The sequence below is a fragment of the Armigeres subalbatus genome, chromosome 2, assembly GCF_024139115.2.
Source record: "Armigeres subalbatus isolate Guangzhou_Male chromosome 2, GZ_Asu_2, whole genome shotgun sequence".
Lineage (NCBI taxonomy): Eukaryota > Metazoa > Arthropoda > Insecta > Diptera > Culicidae > Armigeres > Armigeres subalbatus.
This window is the reverse complement of record NC_085140.1, coordinates 61,884,076-61,911,608: the sequence shown is the minus strand read 5'-3', so window position 1 is coordinate 61,911,608 and position 27,533 is coordinate 61,884,076. Positions and strand designations below refer to the sequence as shown.

The following is a 27,533-nucleotide window of genomic DNA, read 5'->3' as shown; positions in this document are numbered from 1 at the left end:
TTTGCTGAAAATCATCGTGTAACCGTCGTCAGATTCGTACAATCGTTTGGTTGCTGTTAGTGGTACGCGCATCAGGCGTAAATCGGTTCTTTTCAGGGCCATAATTTGAAGTAGACCCCAGACGAGAGATATATTGACAATACTTTTCTAATCGAACTTTTCTTCAATATTTTCACTGATTAGTCGGCATGGCCGTAGCTGAAGAAAAAATCAAATTTCTCTTGAACTAATACGAATAAAATAGCGGTATAAGCCACAAAACACGCACACACTCAACCATCATCGACTCTTGCGGGCAAACTGCGGGGGGAAATATTGAAAAGAATATCAAACTTTTCTGATTTCCCTCAATATTTACTTCAATATTTTGGGTTCGCACTCACACCATCAATCCTTTTCCTCAATAATCAAGAGTTTGTCAAACTTTTTCCGTCGTCTAGGGTGTGATTGAATCGGAAGAGAGTGGGGAGATTTTCTTCAAAATGGCAGAAAACTCGTTAGTAAGCGTCGATAGCAGTGATGGCAACCGTGGCGCTAACATCGACTCTGACCACTATCTGGTGATGGTCATTGGCGTAACTACAGGGGGGCTATGGGGGGCTATAGCCCCACCTAGAAACAAGTTAGCCCCCCCTAGAATTCCTACGACATTGCATGGGTATGACACATATCTAGCGCTCTGATCATATCTGGGCGTAACTGCAAATAATGAATTCAGTGAGTGAGTTTAATATATTTTATCATGTTTTCTAACTTCGAAAAATTGATATATTTTGGGTTAGGAATGCTAAACACGAAGTACAGTCATTTTGGGACTTTGTCGAGAAAAAATGTTGGAGTTGGATCAGTATTTTCATGCTGATTCAATGCTGCTTAGACAACATGAAAAAGACAATTGTTTAACTTGAACAGGAGACACAGGATGTTTATGTTACCGAAGAATTTCTAACACATATTTATCAGCAAATCATCAACTCTTTAAGATTTTTATGGTTACATTACGTTGCATTGCATTGCGAGTATTTTTTTAAAGCGTGCCTATGACCTCTAGCTTTCCAACATAACCCTTAAAGATGCATGGCATTTCTGAAAGGAGTCAAAAGAAACCTTTCGATATTGTGATAACTGAGTACAACGTATCGTATGCCTGTAATAGCAAACATTTTGAAGGCATTTTTTTCTGCAGATTTCTCTGGTAAAGTATTCAAGCGATGATGTTGCTATTTCCCGAAAACTTTGAATTTCCAATTATCCTGATAATCCGAAAAAAAATTACATAATCCTTGAAATCCGAAAAAAGCTCGGTAAACCCTGAAATTTCAAAGAGAGGTAACTAAAATGTAAAAAGACAGGAACACCGTAGCAGCTCTGTGAAGCTGATTAAGCGAAAAACATACTCTTAAAGGAACTTTTGGTTACTTGGGTGAGCGCCTAAACATGAGACAACGGACAGGACACATAACACCCAGTGCACCAGTGGAGAATTTTTCCGTCACGACAAGTTTCCTCCTTACCGGGGGGAATCGAACCCATACTCCCTAGCACATGCGTCTAGACGATTGACGTCGCTAACCGCACGGCCATGAAGCCCACAATAACTTGAAATTATTTCTAATGGATATGTAAAACTCGAAAGTCTTATGTATCTAACGCTCTTAAGTTCTTTACGTATCAAAGTTATTGGGAGTCCCACAACATTTCCAGATTTCAGAGCTGTTCAAGTCGTCATTGGATGTATTGAAATAGCTGTTTGGTAGGCCAACTTGCGGACAGTTGAACAAAAACCATATCTTTTTTTGTGTTTGATTGTAAGAATAGAAAAAAGTTAGCCCCCCTAGAATTTTTCCTTAGTTACGCCAATGGTGATGGTTAAACAGCGCCAAAAACTATCCGTCATCAACAATGTTCGGTACCGTTATAGAACGTTATAGACGGAAGCGGAGACAGCAGACCCGCCTTTTCAAGAGAAGAAACGCCGCCTAGAAGAAGAGGAGTGCGAGGAGATGAAACAGCTGTGCCGTTCTCAAGAAACACGCAAGTTCTATCAGAAGCTTTACGCATCCCGCGAAGGCTTCGTGCCGCGAGCCGAGATGTGCAGGGAAAAGGATGGGAGCATCTTGACGGACGAACGTGTGGTGATCGAAAGGTGGAAGCAGCATTACGAGGAACATTTGAATAGCGCTGAGAGTACAGACAGTGAAAGTAAAGGCAGCGGAGGAGATGACTACGCCAGTTCAGCGAACGATGGAAGCCAACCAGCCCCCACCTTGAGCGAAGCTAAGGATGCCATCCAACAGCTAAAGACCAATAAAGCAGCTGGTAAGGATGGTATCGGAGCTGAGCTCATCAAGATGGGCCCGGAAAAGCTGGCCACTTGCCTGCACAAACTGATAGTCAGAATCTGGAAAACTGAACAGCTACCGGAGGAGTGGAAGGAAGGGGTTATATGCCCCATCTACAAGAAAGGCGACAAGCTGGAGTGTGAGAACTTTCGAGCGATCACCATCCTGCCTCTTACAAAGTGACCAAAGTGACGTCTGTCACCATTAGTGAATGAGTTTGTGGGAAGTTATCAAGCCGGCTTCGTTGACGGCCGCTCGACAACGGACCAGACCTTTACTGTACGGCAAATCCTTCAAAAATGCCGTGAATACCAGGTCCCAACGCACCATTTGTTCATTGATTTCTAGGCGGCATACGACAACGACAGTATAGACCGCGTAGAGCTATGGAAAATTATGGACGAGAACAGCTTACCAGACTGATCAAAGCAACGGTGGATGATGTGCAAAACTGTGTGAAGACATCGGGTGAACACTCCAGTTCGTTCGAATCACGCCGAGGACTTAGACAAGGTGATGGACTTTCTTGCCTGTTGTGCTAAAAGGTGTCATGCGGAGAGCCGGGTGTAACAGTCGGGGTACGAATTTCAACAGATCCAGTCAATTTATTTGTTTCGTGGATGACATGAACATTGTCGGCCAAACATTTGCAAAGGTGGCAGAACTGTACATCCGCCTGAAACGTGAAGCTACAAAAGTTGGACTGGTGGTGAATGCGTCAAAGACAAAGTACATGCTTAAGAGCGCGACAGAGCCCGCCTGGGAAGCAGTGTTACGATATAAGAGATAGTCGAGGAATTCGTCTACTTTGGATCCTTGCTAACGGCTGATAACAATGTTAGTCGTGAAATACGAATGCGCATCTTCTGTGGAAGTCACCAGAACCACATGTGTCATGTACAAGACGCTGATAAGTTCGGTAGTCCTCTACGGACACGAAACTTGTAATTTTCTGGGGTTTCCTCCACAAATTCCTCGGAATTCTCAATGCAAAATACATGAAAAAAAAAAATCCATAGCAAATTCTTCGGAAAAATATTCGCGTTTTTCAAGAGAACTTTCCTCGGCAAATACTTTGGAACTTCCTTGATAAGAAAATTATTTTGAGCTTTTTAGTGGAATGTTTTCACCTGTCATAAGACAGTTCGACTTCTCGAGTCAAGTACGAGACACTGAAGACGGCCTTACTGTTGAGGTCGAAATACGTATCTGTCAAGATACAATTAAGTGGTGGAATTCAATGGGATTGTATAAACTCGTCTTATGACAGGTGACTTCCTTGATAATTTCATCGGGAGTTTTTCGGCATATTTTTCTGAATTTATTCAAAAATTCTTCCGAATTTCATAAAAGATTATTGTATGATTTCCTCGGAAATTTATTTTGGAAAGTTCTTAGAAATTTCATTGGAAAATATTTCGAAATTTTCTCGAGAAACTCTTGGAACTAACCTCAGAAAATTCTTGAGAGTTTCCTCAAGAAATTCCTTGATATTTCTTCAGCAACTTCATCGAAAATTTCTATGATTTTTTTTTTCGAAATTTCTTCGGGAAATTCTCAGAGATTTCCTCGCAAAATTATCCAAAACATCCTCGGAAAACTCTACAAATCCCCGGGTATTTTTTTGAGTATCACTCAGGGCGTTAATTGAATGTTTTTTCTTGGAAAATTCTTCGGAATTCTCGTGGTGGAGTATTCTTTGTAACTTCTTCCGTAGAATAATCACGCAAGATATTTCAGAACTCTTCGGATTTTCTACTGGTAAGTTTACGGATTTTTTATTGATTTTTTTCAGGCACAAGCTGGCATCTAAATCTTGTGGTGCAGCTCTGCATCTTTTAGGAAGCAGATGACGACAGCTTCACTAGCAGTATCATGTCCCGTAAAGCTGGTAGATCACTTTTACTTAGTGTTTTACGGTGTAAGATCTACCAATCTGAGCCCTAGCTTAATCCATTTTTCAAGCTAGGCCAATAAGTTGTGGTATTTCAAGGATTTGTCGTATTTAGTCCTCTCTACCAATTGCAGTTTTTGAATTTTAACAAATGAACTTTACCCTGCACATGGTTGAAAGACTCAAATTCCTCTCGTTTGGGGCTAAATTGTATGCAGCGGAAACAGATTTTCTAGCAATTAGTTATAAAACCAGGGCCCATCGACCTAGGACAAACTGAACTGAGCGGGTTCGAGAGTTAGAGTTCTATGGATGTACTAACTCTTCATGAACTGGTAAACAATGGTAGTTCAAGGAACACACGGAAATTCTTGTTACTGAACAACTTCTCTAGATTGAAATGGTCTTGAAGATATACCTAAATCCTGGGTATGCTTTACTGGTGACATTCTAGAAGCAAGACAAGGATGTGGCTAGGCCTCCGATGCATGGCAAATTAACAGTATTACTGATCTGTTTTCTTAAGGAAAGATTTGGTAAGGGGCGCGCCTTCAATGAGATTGCTCTCTGTGAAGGGTCTAAATAGCGGGATCGTGTCATGTACTCTTGGGAAAAACTAAACAAAAACTGTATCGAAACCGATACTTCATTGCTTCTCAATAGTAATTCGACATGCACTTAAACACTAAGGATACGGGGAATGCTACAATAGATCTAATAACTGGTCGCAGTGACACACCTGAACAGTATCATCAGCTAGGGCGGCACGAATACTGGATGCAATACCGTAGTTGGACCGGGAAAATTCGAATTGAGGGCACCAGTAAATTACTAGCTCAACGGAATTTTGGATTCCGCTGACTTCGCATACTGTCCGGAAGGGTCTCCCTCCGAAATTGTGTGAGAGTCTGGAATGGCTAGTAGGTACGGAGGAGGGAAATAGTTTGCTGGTACCTAAGGCTGGGCAGATCGTTCCAGGGAGTCGTAGTTCCAATTTTTTGAAGTGAAGTTGGGTGGTGTTGGAGGCAGCCCACTGTCTCTCTGTTGTCCTGGTCGACGATCTTTTTTACTCAGACTTTGACATCGACCTATGAAATTGATATAGTGTAGCGTCGGCCTCAATAACCAACCCCAGCTAACATGACCGCAATAACATTTCTTGGCACCCTACAGTGAAAGGACTGAGGTTGACACGCAAGAATGGCCTGGATTCAAGGATGCTTCGGATGGTCGCTTTGTAGTGCAGCAGTGGCACTGACTGGTGGAGTCCGTAAGAGTTAGGATAAACACATAATCTGTGGAGATACTGTTCCTGGTGACGCTTGAGTCTACCCCTTGTCTTGAAACAGATCTGGTCCCTGTACTCTGTTGTGAGCAGTTCCGCAACCAATCTTCGCAGTTCTTCCGAATTGTCCCCTCTTTTGGAGCGGTTTACGTTGGCTATCCAGCTTTTCGCGCACGGTAGTGGCGGCTCTGTGGGTTCAAAAGTGTAGCCGTCCCTGTACTCCTATGACATTTGGCTTGGGTTTCACATTCCGCTTTCCGCCTGTTCCAGGAAGAGGGGAGAGGGTAATCGAAATGTCAAACCCAAGTCAGATGTCAAAGAAGTACGGGAACTGATACACTTTTAAACCAACAGAGCCGCCATTACCGTTCACAAAAAGCTGGATAGGGGAGTTCCAGCTCTTTGCTCCATACCAGTGAAGCCTGCCAACTGTGGGAATACTGACGGTGGCCATCGTGTGTAGAATCCGGTCCCTTTGGATAAGAAGAGGAATCTTGTGAATTTGATAATTTGCTTCCCTCGGAGTCCTCTGGAGAAACAGTGGCTTGTTTGGTGATAATGAATCCCTCTTCCGTATATCTCGCAGTGCAGAGGGCTATTCTCCAGTTCCGGGTGGAAAAGACGTTCGTACTGAAGCCCCGACAAACAAGAGATCTGGAGAGGCTCTTCTTTGTTTACCATTTCGGCGTCAACTGGATGCCAAGATCGACTGGGTCTTTCCGGTGGGGTTACCTGTCTACAAGCCCCCGACTATCCATTAGGTCTACCGGCGCCCGTTTCTTGAATCAGTCGACGGGACGGGGGTTTTAGTAGCGTAGTTTGTTGTTAACGCGTTATAGGCGGACGCGAAAACCGAAACTAATACTGGGGGCGGAGACTTTAGCCCTGTTGCCAGATTTCTGGTAAGATGTTGAGGACGGTAAACAACATCCTACTCAAGAGAGTTGGTGTTGCGGTTTTGCGAGGTCTGCGGAGCGGGGATGAGTTGCAAGATCACCTCTTAGTGGTGCAACTGCACCAATAGTGGTGAATCTCATAAGAAACCTATGGGAACCAAAATTATGTTTTACCTTCACTAAGGGAACAGTGTACCCATTAGTGGTGCAGGCAATATTTGAGGGGGTTAAGGCTACCTTATATCTCGGGAAAATTTTCCGCCGGATTTTGGTGCATTTCAAATGGGGCCGGGATTTTGATTTTCCGTGCCCAAATTCCGAAAACATCGCATATGCAAAAATACATGGGGAAAAAATCCGCGGACCAAATTCCCGAGGTGTGAGACTACCTTTAGAAGCAGAGTGGTGTAAGTGACATTTTGGTCAAAATTGAGTTGAGTCCAGCAAAAAATGTTTTGGTTCTTGAGCTTTGCGGCAATATGTTGATATAGTTTGTACGATGTTTATAAAAAAGGTAAAAATTCACAGAAAATTAGTTATTTTTTGAACTTTCATACAATTTGTATGAAGCGAAGATTTATTGAAAAACTTTGCACACATTTTTCTCAAAACTAACTTTTTGTCACTTACACCCCTTTGCGTTTGAACCCCTCATTTGGTAGTTATTGATGTTACATAACGTCAATTTTATTTTTGTTAACAAATTTATTATTTTATCTATCGGCTAAGATAATAAAGCAATCAATTTCCCATTATTATCGATTTTTATATTTTCTATTGTGGATCTACTAATACATCCACTATTGATACGGTTACCCTATGGGAGCATTGCACCATTAATTGAAGGTACTATTTTAGGTGGCAATAATGAATGCTGCTGCAATTACAACACTTTTCGGTTGAAATATATTTAATGATCTTTCTTATGCACTCTTGAGGTAAGTGAAATGAAATATAGACTTGACGTGAAGCAACAAATAGTGGTAGAACGTGCTAAGTTCCTCCACTATTGGGTCTTTTACCCTAGGTGCAGTTGTAGTCGAACTTTTTTTTTTGCTTTTCGTTCTCCCAACCACGGCTGGCGATGCCGTGCTGTTCGCTGTTGCATTTGTTTCAGCACATCGGAAGATCGCTCATCCTATCTTCCGCGATCGGGTGATTACCCGAGCGGTCAATGAAAATAGATACTAAGGTATGGAAATCCATATTTTGTGTGCGTGCCTTTCGTGTATGGCGGAAAAGCTTTCCGCACTACATTCGTACGAGCTCCCATAAGAAGCCGTGCAAATATGTACGTCACCATTTGCTGTTTACATTTTCCATCATCCACTAATACACTTGCATTTGGTCTTCTTCTTCACCTTCTATTCATTCTCATTGCATCAACGTTCAAATCAGGTATCTGGCAACCCCAATTCTACCCCCTACGTTTGACAATAGCCAACATCTTTGAGTTTCTCATTGTTCTATTGTAATTGGGCTTCCCACTGACAATTCTATTTTGTAAACAAACCACTATTCGGAAGTGATTTTTTTCCAAATAGACGAAATTATTTTTCATCATTTTTCAAGAACTTGTGCGAAAGTATGAATGCGAGGTGTATTTTAACAAGAATATTAATGTCTTTAATAAATTTTCATATTTCAATCGGCTCCAAGCGCTCTACTTCGCCAAAATATTGTGATATTTAAAATATATTTTTAATGGCAGGTTTCAACGATTATGATTACGTCTTCGTATTAAACTATTCGACGATTTTGATGCTGGTATCAGACACATGGCCGCTTGGCAGACCCCTGGTTCAAACATGTATAGATCAAAGCAAAATAAAACCGCTTTGATTTCTTCCAACCGAGTCACCAACTGTCAAATGGTTGTTCGAACAACTTCACACACGGTCAAACAAAGCAGCAACCGAGGCATTTTCTTGGGGCGGAGTCAGTGTTGGTCCAACGTGTTTGAGCGTGTGTACGCTACATAAAGCCACACAAACCCCAACATATTTTTTGATGATTGGGCTTGGTGTTCAAGTTGGCGCGTCGGTCGTTCGTGTGTGATATTGTTTGTCGAATAAATTGAGTGTTCGTGCTGCTGTTTGTGATGTTAGTCAAACTGCTTGACCGTGTGTACTCTACATTACAGTGGGCTTTGGTAAGGCCACCAGCCAAAACACTGCATTGGGGAGGTGTAGTTTGGCCGGGTGCGGCACCTCAGAAATACAGACATAGATACATTCAGGTCTTGAGGTTTCGCGAATGGTGAGTACCAGCAGAATAGTGTTTGTCCTCTCATTACCAGTGACGTAAGAAAATTTTGTGTAAGTAAGTCACAATCACACCTTGTCTAACGGAAGATCAGCCTTTCACCTTGCAGTAGTAGAGTTCATTAGAATAAAATGATAAGACCGTTTTGTATTTTAGATAAAACAATTAAATTAATGCACTTTTTGTCCTTACATTTAGCAGCGCCCTGATACGTAACCGTCTTATTAAAATTGTTAATCAGCACATCTAGGCAACAAGAATCTGTGTGCCTAAAGTACAGAATGCGGTGTCTCGTAGTAAGGCATGAAATTCACTAAAAGCCAACTCATTTCAATAGATTTTATCGCATTGAGCTAATTGACTACAATAATATAACTCCCCAACACGAACCACTTCCTGTGCTATCAGATTGTCCGACAAAGGGCACCAATTTTACCAACATTGGAAAGTGTTCTTCCTGTGAAATCTAACAATAGAAAAATCTGAAAAAAGCTTCACAACGATGGGAAATTACCAAACCGTACCCCCGTACGTTGGATAAAAAAAGAAGAAAAGTGGCAGTCAGTTGTTGGGAACGCACATCCAATAAAAATATTTCACATCGCTTCACACAATGGGCTATGGCTCGTCATGCGTGTTTGAAAGTCCTTTCATCGTTTCGGAACCGCTCCTAGGGGACGCTACATTCCGAGTAAATACTCCCAGCGCGGCACCATGGCATGTACGAGACCATCAAGCCATTGTATCGAGCATATCCGAATTCCGAAGGAACGGCAAGCTATTTTTGGTATATTCTTGGCTCTCGCTTTCAACTTCTTGAGCCACTTCAGCCATCCGAAAGGACGTGCGATTAAATTTAATCTATTTTATACTATTTGACTTTAATTTTGTGACCCTCCCAAGTTGGTTTTACCCGTCATTATCCTTTGGGGAAAAAAAGGAAAAGTGGAAAAGTTGGCAATCTATTCGATTCGCTGGATATTATGAGCGTCTCGATATAATCGCCAGACGATATACAACCCATATCTGTTGGCCCGATGCCAAGGCAAAGGTCAATCCCGTAGTGAGCGAAGATAAACGACACCATTAGCAGTTTTCGTTGGCACCTATGCCCTCTCCCTCCCAATTTGGTACTGGAAAAACGATTTAATGAAGTAAACTCTCCGCTTTTGGCTTTTTTATAGCGTGAATGAAAGACTCAGCGCTTTTCCGTCGCTTCCATAAAAACAGCCAACAGCCAGCAATATTGGTGAGGGCAAAATCTATACGGCTCAGTCCCTGGACGAAGGCAGGCAGCTTGTGTGACAGTTTCGACGATGATGGTTTCACATTTAATGACCCCGAGATGAGCACGAATTGCGCAAACAGACGTGAAATCGCTACGCTCGTTTCGGCAAAGCACATGGGCTGCTGCATTTAGGGGTTTCCAGGATTTATGTTCAATTAAATGGTTGATGAGCTACGGGTTTAGGGTCGCATTCGGTTACAATTGTGAAGCACTGCACTGGAGCTCTTTTGCAATGCTGTCTGCTGTCAGAAAAACAATTTATTTTTCTCTGCATGACGAAATTAATTGTGGGGAATTTATTTTATTACAATCCGTAAAGGGGAGCAGAATTTTAAGGCGTGATTTTGATTGTGCAATACGAGGTTTCATTGTTGGCTGTGATAAACTTCATCGTATATTTGTCACAAGTGGGGTCGTGAACGTTGTTTTGAAAATCGTGTGATCATATGAGGAGACATTTTTACCTTTCTTGCACAACAGGTTGTACACCCCGGAATAATTACGATTCTCACACAACAAGGCCATGTTTGACGATCGAAATCTTGATTCCTGGATTGAGGACACATATCCCAATGTTTGTCTTCTTCTTCTTCTTCTTCTTATTGGCATTACGTCCCCACACTGGGACAGAGCCGCCTCGCAGCTTAGTGTTCATTAAGCACTTCCACAGTTATTAACTGCGAGGTTTCTAAGCCAGGTTACCATTTTTGCATTCGTATATCATGAGGCTAACACGATGATACTTTTATGCCCAGGGAAGTCGAAACAATTTCCAAACCGAAACCGGCACCGGGAATCGAACCCAGCCACCATCAGGATGGTCTTGCTTTGTAGCCGCGCATCTTACCGCACGGCTAAGGAGGGCCCCTCATGTTTGTATGCATGTTAATTTGATCGGGAAAACACGTTTCAGATGGAAATAATTATAAAGCCACAACGTTTATAAGAGGGTTCGTACAAGTGGCTTATTGATCAACATTTTGAAATCCAAACCTCGATCCATTTTACCTTAGATAACAATGGGTCTACGCATCGCTTGATAACTCCGTCAGCACGCACAATCTTGGACAGAACATCGTCAGTCCACATGATACAGCCGTTCATGTGCAAGCGAACAGAGCATCCATCTCACTCCCATCCCAACTTCTCGCAGGCGTTGGAGTTCCAAGCTGACAAACTGTCGATCTACATTACATCATCATAAAACATGAAGGCCCAAGACTTTGTCAGCATCGTTAACCACGAACTCATACACTTGAGTGCTCCGTAATTTTAGCCGAATCAGCTACTTCCCGACTAGGAGGTCATATCAAAATTATATCATCCTATGTTTTTTTTTTTTTTGTTGGGGCGTAGAACCACTGCGTCCATTGAGTTGAACTTTTGTGGTATACCCCTGATTACTCTTAACTATCTATTCGCATCTTGTAGGTTGATCACCATTTGTCAAGTAAACAACCTAAGACGCGTCTTTTCCCAGTCCGGTATAATTGAGTTAATAAAACCCACTACCTTTCCAGGATTTGCAGTCCAAATGTCTCCTGGTTGCATAAAGCCACTATTTAGAAATTTAGATCTACCCTTGGACAATGCATCGCAACTGCAAAGCAGATGTTCCGAGGTTTCACGTTCCATGTTACAGAAACGACAGATATCACTCTGAATCTGGCCAATATTTTTCAAGTGATATCTGCTCGGGCAGTGTCCGGTTATTAGGCCAGTGAATATGCAAAGAGCTCTCTTGCTGAGCTCCAAGAGCTTTTCGGTTACTTTAACATTGGGAATTATAAATCTTTTTGATTGAGCACACTTCATCCTATGTTATTATGTTATACAAAATTTTTATAACAAAATTTGTTAGAAACATGGTGCAGGATGTTGTTAAAATATCTAAATTTCTATCAAAAACTACACTACTGGAAACAAAAAACTATCAAATGTAGTTACAATTTTATCAAAAAAATAACATATTTTGTTAGAAATTTATAACAGAATCAGATACAAAATATATTGTTTCTGTGCAGTTGGAAATTTTACAGGTCGTGATGGGTTTCGAGATTGTGATCAACAATCATAATTTTTTGTTTTCGTCTGAAAAAGAATATTTTTCGAAAACATGAAACATGCAACCTTCTCAAATTATATCAGCGTTGTGATATCTATGGCTGGGAGGCTTTGCTACATCTATTTTAATTGCCTACTGTTGGGCAATACGGTGTTAGGCATTTTTCAAATCATATTGTGATATCATCGTGTTACAACATTTGGATGATAATGGCTACTGAGAACTAAATTGTATCAAAATAAGTTATAAATATCACAATATGTTAAAATTGCGTTCAATTTTTGTTATGCTGTTCTAGTCGGTTACTTGAGTTTGGATTCCAACTCCGTCGTTTGGTTTGAATCCAAAACCTCTTCCATTGCCTTACTCGATGTTTAGAAGTCATTCGACAATGTTTGATTATATGACCTGTTGTACAAACTGAAATAAACTAACACTTGTTGTTATCTCTCATAAAACTCAACCCATCTGTTTATTGCTCCCAGTATTTATAGTATTATAAACAATAGCTTTTGTTTACCACTGATAATGATTACATCAACATCGTTTCACATTCTTTTCTGCATCCTATCACTATTACTATCGTAATTATTATTCAATTCTCGGAACTAGCCGTCGGTTCATTTCACTTGCTCTGCACTGACCGAAAACACTATATCCAACACAAACTTCAACACTAATATATGTACTATGTAGCTATCTGCGTGGAAAGCCCGCAGTTCACTGTTTGTCATATTGACAAATATTAAATTATGTCAAGTTTATCTTGATAACTATCAGACTGAGTGGAAATCGACATTGATTTCAGGCTGACTTGACAAATATTTGTCATCATGACAAACAGTGTACTGAGGATTGAAGGAGGGGGAGATTGGACAGGTTGGTGACAAGCTGGAGTACAAGAATTTCCGGGATATTTCCATTCTAAACCTACGATGTGAAATCGCAAATTATCTACCATCGTCCCATTGCTCGTTCGAAGTTACCAAGTGGGTTTCTTGGATGACCGCTCGACAATGGACCAGATCTTTTCCTGACGGTAAATACTTCAAATAGGCCTTCAATATCAGATCAATATCAATACCAACGCACAATCGGTAGGTGGCATACGACAGTATCGAACGCGTAGTCCTATTAACCCTTATGCGGCCAACAAAAAAAACACACGTGGATGGCCGACAGGGTACCCGTGTTACCATAAATTGATATTCTCATAACTTCAACAATTTTCAACCGATTTGGATAATTTTGACAGTTTTGGAAACAGAAACTCATATACTTTTTGCCCATTGTCAAGGTTTACAGATTATGCCCATGGTTATACAAGAAATCTTTGAAGTAAGGCTTAAGAGCATCCATCTCACTCCCATCCCAACTTCTCGCAGGCGTTGGAATTCCAAGCTGACAAACTGTCGATCTATATTACATCATCATAAAACATGAAGGCCCCAGGCTTTGTCAGCATCGTTAACCACGAACTCATACACTTGAGTGCTCCGTAAATTTAGCCGAATCAGCTACTTCCCGACTAGGAGGTCATATCAAAATTATATCATCCTATGTTTTTTTTTTTTTGTTTTGTTGGGGCGTAGAACCACTGCGTCCATTGAGTTGAACTTTTGTGGTATACCCCTGATTACTCTTAACTATCTATTCGCATCTTGTAGGTTGATCACCATTTGTCAAGTAAACAACCTAAGACGCGTCTTTTCCCAGTCCGGTATAATTGAGTTAATAAAACCCACTACCTTTCCAGGATTTGCAGTCCAAATGTCTCCTGGTTGCATAAAGCCACTATTTAGAAATTTAGATCTACCCTTGGACAATGCATCGCAACTGCAAAGCAGATGTTCCGAGGTTTCACGTTCCATGTTACAGAAACGACAGATATCACTCTGAATCTGGCCAATATTTTTCAAGTGATATCTGCTCGGGCAGTGTCCGGTTATTAGGCCAGTGAATGTGCAAAGAGCTCTCTTGCTGAGCTCCAAGAGCTTTTCGGTTACTTTAACATTGGGAATTATAAATCTTTTTGATTGAGCACACTTCATCCTATGTTATTATGTTATACAAAATTTTTATAACAAAATTTGTTAGAAACATGGTGCAGGATGTTGTTAAAATATCTAAATTTCTATCAAAAACTACACTACTGGAAGCAATAACTATCAAATGTAGTTACAATTTTATCAAAAAAATAACATATTTTGTTAGAAATTTATAACAGAATCAGATACAAAATATATTGTTTCTGTGCAGTTGGAAATTTTACAGGTCGTGATGGGTTTCGAGATTGTGATCAACAATCATAATTTTTTGTTTTCGTCTGAAAAAAAATATTTTTCGAGAACATGAAATTAACAGCATAACAAATAAGGCAACCTTCTCAAATTATATCAGCGTTGTGATATCTATGGCTGGGAGACTTTGGTACATCTATTTTAATTGCCTACTGTTGGGCAATTCGGTGCTAAGCATTTTTCAAATCATATTATGATATAATCCTGTTACAACATTTTGGAAGATTATGGCTACTGAGAACTAAATTGTATCAAAATAAGTTATAAATATCACAATATGTTAAAATTGCGTTCAATTTTTGTTATGCTGTTCTAGTCGGTTACTTGAGTTTGGATTCCAACTCCGTCGTTTGGTTTGAATCCAAAACCTCTTCCATTGCCTTACTCGATGTTTAGAAGTCATTCGACAATGTTTGATTATATGACCTGTTGTACAAACTGAAATAAACTAACACTTGTTGTTATCTCTCATAAAACTCAACCCATCTGTTTATTGCTCCCAGTATTTATAGTATTATAAACAATAGCTTTTGTTTACCACTGATAATGATTACATCAACATCGTTTCACATTCTTTTCTGCATCCTATCACTATTACTATCGTAATTATTATTCAATTCTCGGAACTAGCCGTCGGTTCATTTCACTTGCTCTGCACTGACCGAAAACACTATATCCAAAACAAACTTCAACACTAATATATGTACTATGTAGCTATCTGCGTGGAAAGCCCGCAGTTCACTGTTTGTCATATTGACAAATATTAAATTATGTCAAGTTTATCTGGATAACTATCAGACTGAGTGGAAATCGACATTGATTTCAGGCTGACTTGACAAATATTTGTCATCATGACAAACAGTGTACTGAGGATTGAAGGAAGGGTAGATTGGACAGGTTGGTGACAAGCTGGAGTACGAGAATTTCCGAGATATTTCCATTCTAAACCTACGATGTGAAATCGCAGATTATCTACCATCGTCCCATTGCTCGTTCGAAGTTACCAACCAGGTTTCTTGGATGACCGCTCGACAATGGACCAGATCTTTTCCTGACGGTAAATACTTCAAATAGGCCTTCAATATCAGATCAATATCAATACCAACGCACAATCTGTAGGTGGCATACGACAGTATCGAACGCGTAGTCCTATTAAAAATCATGAACGACAACAGCTTTGAAGAAAGATAAAAGTTACGAATGGTGTGCAAAATTGTGTTAAGTTTTCGGACTGAAATCCCGCCGAAGTCTATGACAAAGGTGTGGCTTTCTTACCTTTTGATGTGTCATGCGGAGGTCGGATGATGGTGGATATGAACATTGTAGATTGAACAAATGAAAAGGTGGCAGATCTGTAAACCCGCCTGAACCGTGAGATAATAAAAGTTGAGCTGATGATGAATGGTTCGAAGACAAAGTACATGGTAGTGGGCGTAATCGAGCGCGACAGGACCCGCCTGAGAAGCACACTGAGGAAAATGGACGTATGCTTTTCAATCAAACGACTTATGAAAATTTGCCACAAGGAATCGGTATGAATTTCAATATGTTGCCTTATGAATGATGATTTTCATTTGAAAAAAGTGAAGTGCGGCAGACTGGGTCGAAACAAAAAAATCTGAGCCAAAAGGTCGAAGGTCAAAAGGTCGACAGGACAAAAGGTCGAAAGGTCAAAAGGTTGAAAGGTCAAAAGGTCGAAACAAAAAAATCTGAGCCAAAAGATCGAAGGACAAAAGGTCGAATGTCAAAAGGTCGAAGGTCAAAAGATCGAAGGCCAAAAGGTCGAAAAGACAAAAGGTCGAAAGGTCAAAAGGTCGAGAGGTCGAAAGGTCTAAACAAAAAAATCTAAGCCAAAAGGTCGAATGTCAAAAGGTCGAAAAGACAAAAGGTCGAAAGGTCGAAAGTGAAAAAGTCGAAAGACAAAAAGTTGAAAGAATAAAAGATAGAAATTGCGGTTGTTGGACAAAAGGTCGAAGGTCGAAAAAATTGGGCAAAACGTCGAGTGTTGATCAACCATTCCTTTGCACATTTATGTTTTACCTGATATTTTATTGTTGAATTTTTCCTTCTTTTAGTCATAGGCCGTTTTTTCGAAATTCACATATTTATATTTATTTGTGTTTCGCATGATTATATTTTATTGTTGAATTTTTCTTTTAATCAAAGGCTTGTCATTCGAGTTTCACACATGAATATTTTTTGTGTTAAACCTTATTTTTATTGTTGGTTTATTTCATTCTTTTATTCATAACCTTTTCTTTCAAGTTTCGCATTTTTCTACCGCATATGAAATACCAACACTTAAAAACATTTCATTCTAGAATTTTCCTTTTGTTAAACACAGAGGGTATTCTTATTTTTATCAAAGTATTGCTAGGCTTTATTAACTTCAATTGTAATTCATGAAAATAGTTCTTCACTCATTTTCATCAAAATGATAATTCAAAATATATAATATAAGCTTAACATAACATCTTCTAATGACAGTAATTTTATTTTTATGTGCTCAAAAGATGATACGTTTTTGTTCACAAAATTTGTTTTTAAGTAACTATGCACGAATATACAAAATACATTTATTTTATTTATAATAAAATATTTATTACGTGTTCGGTGACTCATGCGCATGTATAGCGATTTGCTCCGGTCGAGACAAGTGCGATCTTCAATTGTTTGCAGTAGCTATCGGGCAGGTACGTACAGAGTACTGCGCATTAGACCTGTGCGCCGGTCACATCATCGGCGGCGGCGGCGTCACGGCGGCGCGCCGTTGACTTTTATCGGCGGCGGCGGCGGCGGCGTGAACCGGCGTGGATGAAAAAATCGATGGTTGAAAAAATCGATTTTTACGCGGATTTTTGGATTCAAGCGGTTTTGAATCAAGGGAATCGCTAGTGTAAAAATCGACTTCAGTGGATTTAAATTGCAACATTCAACGTTTGTCGTTAATCAAACAGCATAATAAAAATAGTTAATTGCCGGCGACACTAATCAATACCTGATTTCAAAATGGTATAATTATAAATTAAAACTATTTTGTTGTTTTCTGATTTTGATGAATCAAATTCTAACAATAAATCCTGCTTCACTTGTCGTGACCCCTTAGCAATGTTGAGAATTAGATTTCGGTGCCATAGAACTAATTTGTCTCCAGTAGCCTTGCGATAGTATAGGTATAGTGAATCCATTGTACTTGCCACAAGAGATACATACTGATGCAATGGCTGGCACAGAAAAGCTTTCATTCAATTAATAATTAAGGAAATGCCAATAGAATACTAAGTTAAAAAGCAGGCCAATTTCCAGTTGGAATGTAGAACCATTGAAGTAGAAGTAGTAGAACTAAGTTGTCAACTTTTTTCAAAACAATTAATTGCATATTATTCGGCAACTCGGCCGTACGAAAACCATTTTTTTGTTAAATATCTTGGCTGTGCATATGCACAGCACATGTTTCGAAATGGACAAATTGATATGAAATTTGCGAAAAAGAATCCACGTGTCTTGGAGGGACTCGAACCTTGGAGGAGGAACTTGGAGGTTAAGGGTTCGAGTCCCTCCAAGACACGTGGATTCTTTTTCGCAAATTTCATATCAATTTGTCCATTTCGAAACATGTGCTGTGCATATGCACAGCCAAGATATTCAACAAAAAATTTTTTTTTCAAAAGTTATTTCCAATTAAGGATTTTGATACACTTCAGTCGTTTTACTTCTCAATATATCTAAATTTCTGAAAAATTAGAACTACTATTCTTTGAGTTACATACAGAATTGGGCAATGTTTAAGTGGCTGCATATTTTTTTTTAGATATTTTTCCTGAAACTTGGTTAAATATGAAAAAAAAATTCTCTTGAAGGAATTCTACAAACAAACTACAAACTTTTTTGAGAATTAATACAAAAAGCGAGGCGAAGCGGGGAGGGGGGGTTGAAAATATTTTTTTTTGCGTGACGTGCTATATGGATCATCCCTTAGTAAAACCTTACAATATTCCTGCAGAAATTCATTCGAAAATTTATCAAAAAATTAACTAGTTTCCGATTAAATTCTTAAGTGAATTTTCTATAGAACTATCCGAGGGAATTCTTAAAGTAATGTCGGAAAGAGTTTATGAAAGCATTTTCAGCAAAATTTTTGAAGAAATTTACGGAAGAACTTTAGGAACTGAAGAAATTCCTAAAAAAATTTAGTAGGAACCTTTTAAGAAAATTCAGCCAGACATTTTCAAAGGGATTCTAACAGAATTTTCGAATGCATCTCAAAATAAATTTTCAAATTAATTTCCGAAGAAATTTTCAGAGGAATTTTGAATACATTTCTGAAGAAATCCCGAAAAATCAAAAGAAATGGAGAATGTTGTGAAGGAATTCCTGAGGGAAATGTTTAAGAATTTCTCCCCAAAGTCACCTTTACCTATACTTATGTTGGTATTACACTCCGTGTTGTCCGGAGCAAAACCGACTTTAATGTCTTGTTTCAGGTCACTCATTCGTGGATCGCTAGTCGCCAGTCTCCCTGCGCGCCGGCCGCACGCGCATCTTTCTCGATTGCACACAGCCAGAGAGTGCGGGGTGTACCGACGAGAGCCTACGTCCTCTTCCAGTTTTTCTGCTAGACATGACTTTTGCAGGTCTCTCTTGCAGCATACGAAGAATATGTCCAGCCCACTGTCATCTGCCGTATTTTATAATCCTGCCGATGTCGGCATGTTTGTACACTTGGTACATCTCTTGATTTATGCGTCTGCGCCATTCACCATTTCACCAGTGTTGTGCGTAGTATTTTCCACTAAAACACTCCGAGAATTCGATGGTCTGCATCTTTTAACGTCTATGCTTCATGACCATACAGGGCGACTGGAAGAATGAACGATGTGCACTGATCTAGTTTTGCTGAAGCCTAAAGTTATCATAGAATTTATTGGAGGATTTTTTGAAATTATCTAGAAATCGCTTAAGATAGTTTTGAGATAATTCTTATGGAAATTTCAGGAAAGTTGACAAGGAACCCCTAGAATTTCCGAAAAAAAATCTAGAGGGAACTCCTAAAAGAATCTCTCTAAGAAATTCGTTAATTAATTTTCAAATAAATTCCTAAGCAATTTTCCTAAACTTATAGAAATTTCTAAAGTAATTCGTAAATGAATTTCTCAAGGAGTTTTCAGAAAACATTTTGAATTTTTTTTTGACAAAGTTTTGACAAACTCCTAAAACATTTTCCGTAGTTATTTCAAAAGGATTTTCAGAAAGTATTTTCGAATTTCTGAACTAAATTTTGACGGAATGTCCAAAGGAATTTTTAGAGAAATCTAAGACCGTCAGAAGTTCCTTCAGGAGTTACTTTAAAAAAATCTTCAGGAATTTCTTCGGATATTCTTTAAGGAACTTGTTCAGGATTTCTTTAGGAAATTTCGTCCTAGAACATTTCAAAAATATCCAAAAGAGTTCTTAGAAGAATTTCTGAATGAATTTTCGGAAGAATACCCTAATGATTTTCCCAAGGAAAATCCGAACTAATTCTTCTAATTGATCCGAACTAATTCCTGAAGGATCTCTTTCAAAAATGCCTTCGAAAATTCATTCGGAAATTTCTGCACAAAACCCTATATATTAAATGGAACTCCTCAAGATTTTTTATCCTTAAATAATCAACAAAAAAAATCGTCAAGATTTTTTTCGGATATTTCCCCAGGGATTTCTTTAAAAGTTAAGAGATTCCTTCGTAGATTTCTTCAGAAATTCTTTTGGATTTTCTTCCAGGAAATCAATTGAAAATAATTGGATATTGAAATAGTTTCCGATGGAGTTCTCCTTCTTCTGGGACATTGCCGCTTCGCAGCTTAGTGTTTTTAAGCACTTCCACGGTTATAAACTGCGATTTCCTAGACCAGACCGGAAATTGAAACCCAGCCACCCTCAACATGGTCTTGCTTTGTAGCCACGCATCTTACCGCACGGCTAAGGAGGTTCCCCATTCCGATGGAGTTATTAATTTAATTTTTGAAGAATAAAACAAAACAATAAACAAACACTAAAACATTCCAAAAGTATTACTGAAAGAATTTCGGAAAGAACTTATGAAGGCATTTTCGAAGGATTCCTGCAGGAATTTCTGGAAGAATTCCCAGAGATTGTTTTTAAGGAATTGCTGGAAGAAGTTATGAAGAAATCCCTTGAGGAAATTCCAAAGACGTCCCTTATGCAATATCTGAAGAATATATTTAAGGAATTAATGGAATAATGTCATACACACTTAACTCATTTTACAGTATTCGGTAAATTTTACCGAAATCTCAACAGCAGATCTTCGGTAATTGATTCATTTGTTTTAAAAACTGCATAAATCCATTTTACACAATTTCGAGAAAACAAAAGATTCTTTTGAACAAGTTTGCACCGAATATTTCGATTTCTTCGATGCAGATCAATAGTTTGTGGCAAAACTCAACACCCTGGGGCACCTCCATTGCAAAAACTATAAACAATACTCCACAATTGCTCTTCAAAGTGCGTGGACTTATGTAGTTTCTCAAACAAACGAAAAAAATTTCATACATTCCTGAAGAAAAAATTTTTTTCTTATTTTTTGCCAAAATACGTAGTTTTGGACGAGTAATTTTGTCATAAAACATTTCTTATATGAGATAAAATAAATGTTTATTAAGCAGAAATGCTTAGAATTTAATTCTCTATAACTTTGTAGAATAATGTGATCTTCTAACTCGAAAGGTTAAAAAAATTGACTTTCAAAAAAATTTAACAAAAGGGCCACCCTAATGGCAACTTACACCAAAAATATATCTTTTCTTGTAGATCATTTCTTCTGAAGGCGTCTAAACTCTAGCACTGATAGTTTTCGAGTTATCGATTTATGTCGTGAAATTGGACGAATCCGACCATTGTGCGAGGATTCAGAATATATAAAAATCTCATTTTGGCCAAAAATGTTACATATGCAGTTTTTCAAACAAACGATTCAATTATTTTACAGATTTTTTGTAATTTTTTTCATTGTTCAACTGTCAAAATCACCGAAAATCAGTAAAATTATTCAAGGAACAGTTCTGCTGTTGAGATTTCGGTAATTTTTTACCGAATTCGGCGATTTATTCTAAGTGTGTAAAGAATAATTTCCGAAGGCATTGCTTAAAACAATTAAAGAGTAGCTAAACAATTTTCGAAGAAACTCTCAATGGAATGTCTTAAGGAATTCCTTAAGAAATTTCCGGAGGAATTGCTTAATAAACTTCCGAAGGAATTCCTCAAAGGGTTTCCGAAGGAATTCCCAACAAAATTTTCTTAGGAATTCCTGAAACAATTTTTTCGTATGCATTTTATGAGGAATTTCTAAAAGCAATTCGTACAAGATTTTCTAAAGAAATCCGTAATGGAAAGTCGGAAGGAATTTTCGAAGAAATTTCGTAAGAAATTTCCGGAAGAATTTCTGAAGTAATTTTCTTAGGTCTTTTTAACGAAACTTTTCGGAGGGATAGCTGGAGGAATTCACAAGGAAATATATCAAGTGGTTTCGTCAAACATATTCAAAAATTGATTTCAAAATAAAAAATAGTTATACTGGACAAAAAAACTGGAAAAGAATTCACAGTAGGGATTTAATAATGCTGCTATTGGTTTGCCGAATAAGTCAACTGTTCTAATAGTACATATTAAATATCAAAGAAAACTGATCAAATGAGTGCCCTGGTTGATTTAAAAAATAAATATTGTCGAGATAGTCAATGTGCTACTTAACTTGAGATTCCCGAATTTCAATGATTTGTCTACACCAGTGAAAGGATGTGGGCGCTTTGGGCATGAATTCAAGCCCTCACAAAAGCTTATGTACCAGAACAAACATAATGCACGAGTCACCTACATGTTTAGGTGCCCAACTGAATCCTCTTCCAATCCTTGGCTTAAAAGAATGTCTAAGATCAGTTAAACAATTGTTGGCTTATTCTACTTAGAAGATTGAATTTACTAGATAAACCTTCATTCAAACTCACAAACTAATCAACCAACCTATTCATTAACCAAGACAATGTATGTCACCACACTGACTTTGAGATACGATCACTTGAGGTAGATTTGAAATTGAATTCTGACGAGATCCATCTTAACAATATTTATGAACTATCATAAAACGAATTTAGTACTATTCCAATTAATTCCACCAAGTTGTATCGCATTACAGATACGTATTTCGTCCTCAACTGTAAGGCCATCTTCGATGTCCCGTACTTTACGCGACTCGGCACAAATATTTTTTTTTATTGCAATTAGTCATCGGCGTGGCAAAATTATGATCGGCGGCGCGCCGACCCAAAATAGTCGGCGGCGGCGGCGTGAGTAAAACCACCGGCGGCGGCGCACAGGTCTACTGCGCATCCGTTTGGTCGTCCAAAACGTTTCTCTTCCATTTTCATATACCACCGGGCGTGCATGGTTTAACATTTTTTCTCGTGGCGAGACAGCGAATTAGTGTTATTGCTCATCCCATAGATCGCATCACTTACCGAAGTGAATCCAGATAAATTATACTTTGTAACTAAAACGATATCCGACCCCAAGTCAATCGTGGAGATGCAGAGGTATACACATTTAAAATTCTAAGTTTACCAATTGCCGAGAATCCAACAGCCGAGATATTGGTAATAATTTCGACGAATTTCGGTAAAATTTTTACCGAGATTTCGGTAAATTTTTTACCGAGCTTTCGGTAAACTTTACCGAGTAATCGGTAATCGTTACCGAGTTCTCGGCAAAATATTGACGAAATTTCGGTAAAGAAATTACCGAATTTCAGTAAAAAATATTACTAAGATCTCGGCTGTTGGAATCTCGGCAAAAAATTTGCCGAGGTCTACAAAATAATTTAAGTGTGTACTCGGTCTCTAGTAGCAACGAGAGTCGGACTAACAATCCTTCCCTTCCTATATGACCGTAAGGACGTGGCCGGCGCCTTTACTGACTTTAAATATTTGAGCTTCCGAAACGTGTAAATTGAAAATAGGTAGCCATTTATTGTGTTCTCTGTACAATTTCGCAAGTTCTAGTCAATCACGGAGTAGCAACTACGAGTTTTGCGGTCATAATGCTCATGCTTGAATTCAGAAGGGTGATCCGTCTGTAATTGGGGCACTCTAATTTATGCCTTTTCTTATATATTGGGCATATGATGCCATCCATCCAGCCGGCAGGCAGTTCTTCATCCTCCCATATTTTCTGGATAATATTAATCTGGATAAAGAAGCTCGAACTTGTTTACGAGTGCGAAAAAACAGAATCGGATAGGCACCCCTCACAGAGAAGTGATGATTCTCGCTCATTGCTCATTTTTATTCGGGGACCGCACAGCTGGGTAAAACAAGTTGAAATGCATCATCAGAACCAGTGCATCCCGCGTTTGAAGCTTTTTGAAAGTAATTGATCATGAGCTATGGCCTCCCGAATCATTTTTCTATCAGGCAGTGTTGTCCTACACTCAGTTCAAAAAAGAAATCTGCTCTTTGATTTTACTCCATCTAAACGATTTTATAATCTAAGCTAAGTAAGTGCAACTAATAGAGGGATATTTGAATTTTCTAAAAGTCATGTCAAACTATCAAAAAAATACTGGTCATAGCTTGAATAAGCTAATTGTTATAATCATGTTATGACGCTCTTGGAATTTTCATCTCTTCGTCCGAGACATAACAAAACTATTACGGATATTGTTATTTGTAACATATAGGGTAAGACGGTATAATGCGCCCCACCTGGCCAAAACGCCCCTCTTTGATTTCTAGAAAACTATAACTAACTGAGGGTCAAATTCAGTTGGTACCTATAAATATTTGTAAAACTATCATCCTATGTGAATATGGGAATATTTTTGTATTACTTAATGAAAATATTTGCAAAATACAAAAAGTCACAGTTTTGATGTAACTTTTAATGTTTGTTTGCTGAACATTCTGGAGCGACTCTGGCATACTGTCCGCAAAACTTACACTGGAACACTCAGTTGGGCAACAAAATTACTTTTCTCAGTGGTTAATATGATATGAAATTGCTTCCATCTTCAAAAATGTAACGATTTTCGAAAACATGTTTCACTGGCCAAAACGCCCCAGTGTAGGCAGGACGATATGCCCTTACCAACTGGACACAAGCGCAGCGAGCCTGCAGCAGTTGCTTCCAAATTGTATGGAAAATATTGAAATGTAATTCATACCTGCTTGGATGGACCTATGTTGGTTTTTTAATGTCAAGCGCATAAGGATTTGTAGCCTTTTTATTATGGGATTGATAAAATACTAATGAAGGTCTATTTAATGATTTTGGTTGAGGTGGGGCGTATTGGCCAGGCACTTTTAAAATTCGTTGTTTCACGACTTTTCAAAAAGCTTTATTACGTGTTATCTGTAATATTTTTATGTGACTACTCACGGACAATGCATTTGTGACTTCCTGTACTACCAAATAACACAAAGTTCGCATAAATTGCGTTAAAAAGTAAAAAGTTATCAAGGAGTTGCCTTAGGGGGGGCATATTATACCGTCTTACCCTATTGATATAATTTTGTAAAAAAATGTAATGACCCGTCGGAAACCGGGTCCATAGTGCATGGGAAGATGCGACAACCTGTGATTGAATCTTTGGCTTGCTCCTCATTCTTTTCAAGTTCGGAGTCGCTGATGATTCATTGCTGATGATCAGTCGGGATGGCGGTAGCTTCCCGTCCAGCGGTGAACGGATGCACTGAGCTTGAGAAGCATTTCTTAGCGATGTACTAAATGGTAACGTGGCTTACTACATTTTCTCCTAGGTTTCACTTTTTATACCGAAATAAAGTACCATAAATACCTTTTTCTCACTTTTCTCACTCGAGGAATAATTCAATTGAAATTTTGGCAAAAAGTCACAAAAGATATAAAAATTGACGGATTCTTGTTTACCTCAGTATTATCAGATGTCTTAGTCTAAATAAATGAAATGAATTAACGATTGCCGAGAAACCAAAAGTTAAGATTTCGGCAAAATTATTTCGATGAAATTCGAGATTTTTTTTTAGGCATCGGTTATGGTTACCGAAATTCAGCAAAGGAATACCGCATTTCGATAAACATTTCAAACGAGATTTGAGCTGTTGGATCTTCGGCAAAATTTTGCTGAAGTCGGCAAAACAATTTAAGTGTACAAATTGTTGTCAAATCAGTCAATGCTAATATGGCTAATAAATATAAATTTGTTTTACGAGTCATCTTATGAGCTTTACGTTCACTCAATGAAGGGCAGTGAGATTTCAAACAACTTTTGTTACAAAGGCTTTTAAGGATTTTCTCTTAATGGTAATAATCGAGATTGCTGACTCTTTCATGTATATCTCTCGTAATTCTGAATAAGTTTAATATCGTGGCGATCTCATTTCAGGTCCCACGAAACGGCACGGACTGCATTGAATGGTTTGAATCTGGTAATAAATCAATTGCTGAAGAGCGTATAACAAAAACACTAGGAAACAGCTTTAAGTGATCAACGAAATTGGTTAATTAACTTACCTCACAACGTACATTCCTCACGATTTATTTCATCCGTAGTAATAACCCAGTTACAAAGTACCCAAAAGTTGTTTCACTCCAGCAGTACAACAAAATACAAAACCACGACGAGTTTCGAATCGAGAGTTCTCATATAATCGCTCGCACTGCCACCGCTCTTTTCTGTGGTTTAACTCCCACCACTCGAATATTGAATCCTGTATACGGTCAACAACAAAACTAACAGCTGGAATTTTTTCCCACACTTCTGTGGAGGTTTCTCGTATCCTCGGAAATGTTCCAAAACAAGCACACCGTTGCAACAATAAGAAGAAATGAAGAAAACTTTGTTGCAATCAATATTTTCCGGGAGGCTTTTCCTTCCCCGCAGCAGCCAATCTGTGATTTTTTCCCGAACAATTTTTATTTTCTCCCGTCGTCAAACACCGGAACCGAGGCCCTGCACTTCTCCTCCCAGGCGTAAACCACACGGAACAAACACAAAGTACATAACCACTTCTGTTGCACGTTTCGACAAACGCTTCAACTGCGCTAGTTAGCGAGTTCACTTACTGCGGCAAACACTTGAGCAAAACTACCCCGCCGTCCACTCGACCACGACGTTGGCCTACCCTTTTATTCTCATTCGCAACCCATCATCCAGCGAACCAATTGGGAATATAAACGATGATGATCGGGAAAGCCAACCCAGCTTTTCTTTTGAAAAGAAAATCACACTCCTCCCTCCATGGTACCCACTACTCTGTCCGGAGCTGTCTTCACAACTTACTCAATGATGATGCACTACTGCTGCAGCGTTGTTGTTGACGGGGCATCCGAGCACCGACTGTGACAATATTGAGAATGCAAATAGCGCTGCTGGTGGGGGGGCCTTGCCCGTCCGATCCCAGACTCCACGCGCGACGAATTCCAAACCAAACCGGGACGGGTGAAAACTCAACGAAGACTGAACGCCGTCGAAGCGATGCGGGAGTTTTTCTAGTGGCCTAACATCCTCCAATGCCGGAATATCCTTCCGAACATAAGGAGCTTTCGCGAGGGAGAGGAAAGCTCCTTCTCTTTCGGGAGGAAAAAAGGATAACGAATTTTCTCAGAGATTTTAGCGCATTTCCGTTGACTCTCGTGCGTGGAAAACAGAGCTGGGAAAAGCGGAGCGTTGTGTTGGTGCAATCATTAATTTTGAAGGTTGTGGAAACGCGATGTCAGCTGATTTTCAATGCGGAAGTACGTGTTGATCAGCTGTTGCAAACATCCCTGGGGGTGGACTATCGATGGCTGCACATTGTGGGTTGGTGTGAAATTGATTCTTTAAGGATAAGTAGCTTATTGGATTTCAATCGCTTGATAGTAATATTACGTAGCTGTCATTAACAAATGTTCAGGTCAACCTACCTATGCAAGCATCACTGCAGACAAGCAAAATTTCATTAGTGAAAATTTATCGACGATGACTGATTTTGTCTCCTTCTTACTTTGATTTTCTAACTGAACAATTGCATCACATGATAGATTAAGGTTGGTATTAAATTTACACAAAAATTGTTATTGGACTTTATTTTAATGAATCCAAATATTTTTTGGAATAGATTGGAACGCCCGTTCTTTAAAGGGTAAGGAAGATGAATTATTCAACTTTCTACCAGTTTATTCA

The 27,533-nt window shown here is 39.0% G+C and overlaps 1 protein-coding gene across 2 annotated transcripts in view; it reads right to left on the bottom strand.

The window, feature by feature from the left end:
* The window catches only part of LOC134208734 (chondroitin sulfate N-acetylgalactosaminyltransferase 1), a 188,054-nt gene extending 161,263 nt beyond the window's left edge, over positions 1-26,791 (bottom strand). For both annotated transcript variants that reach the window (XM_062684591.1, XM_062684592.1), the window contains exon 1: positions 25,883-26,791. The gene's annotated coding sequence lies outside the window, so the exon portion shown is untranslated. The remainder of the gene's footprint in view (positions 1-25,882) is intronic.
* Positions 26,792-27,533: the final 742 nt, after the last annotated feature.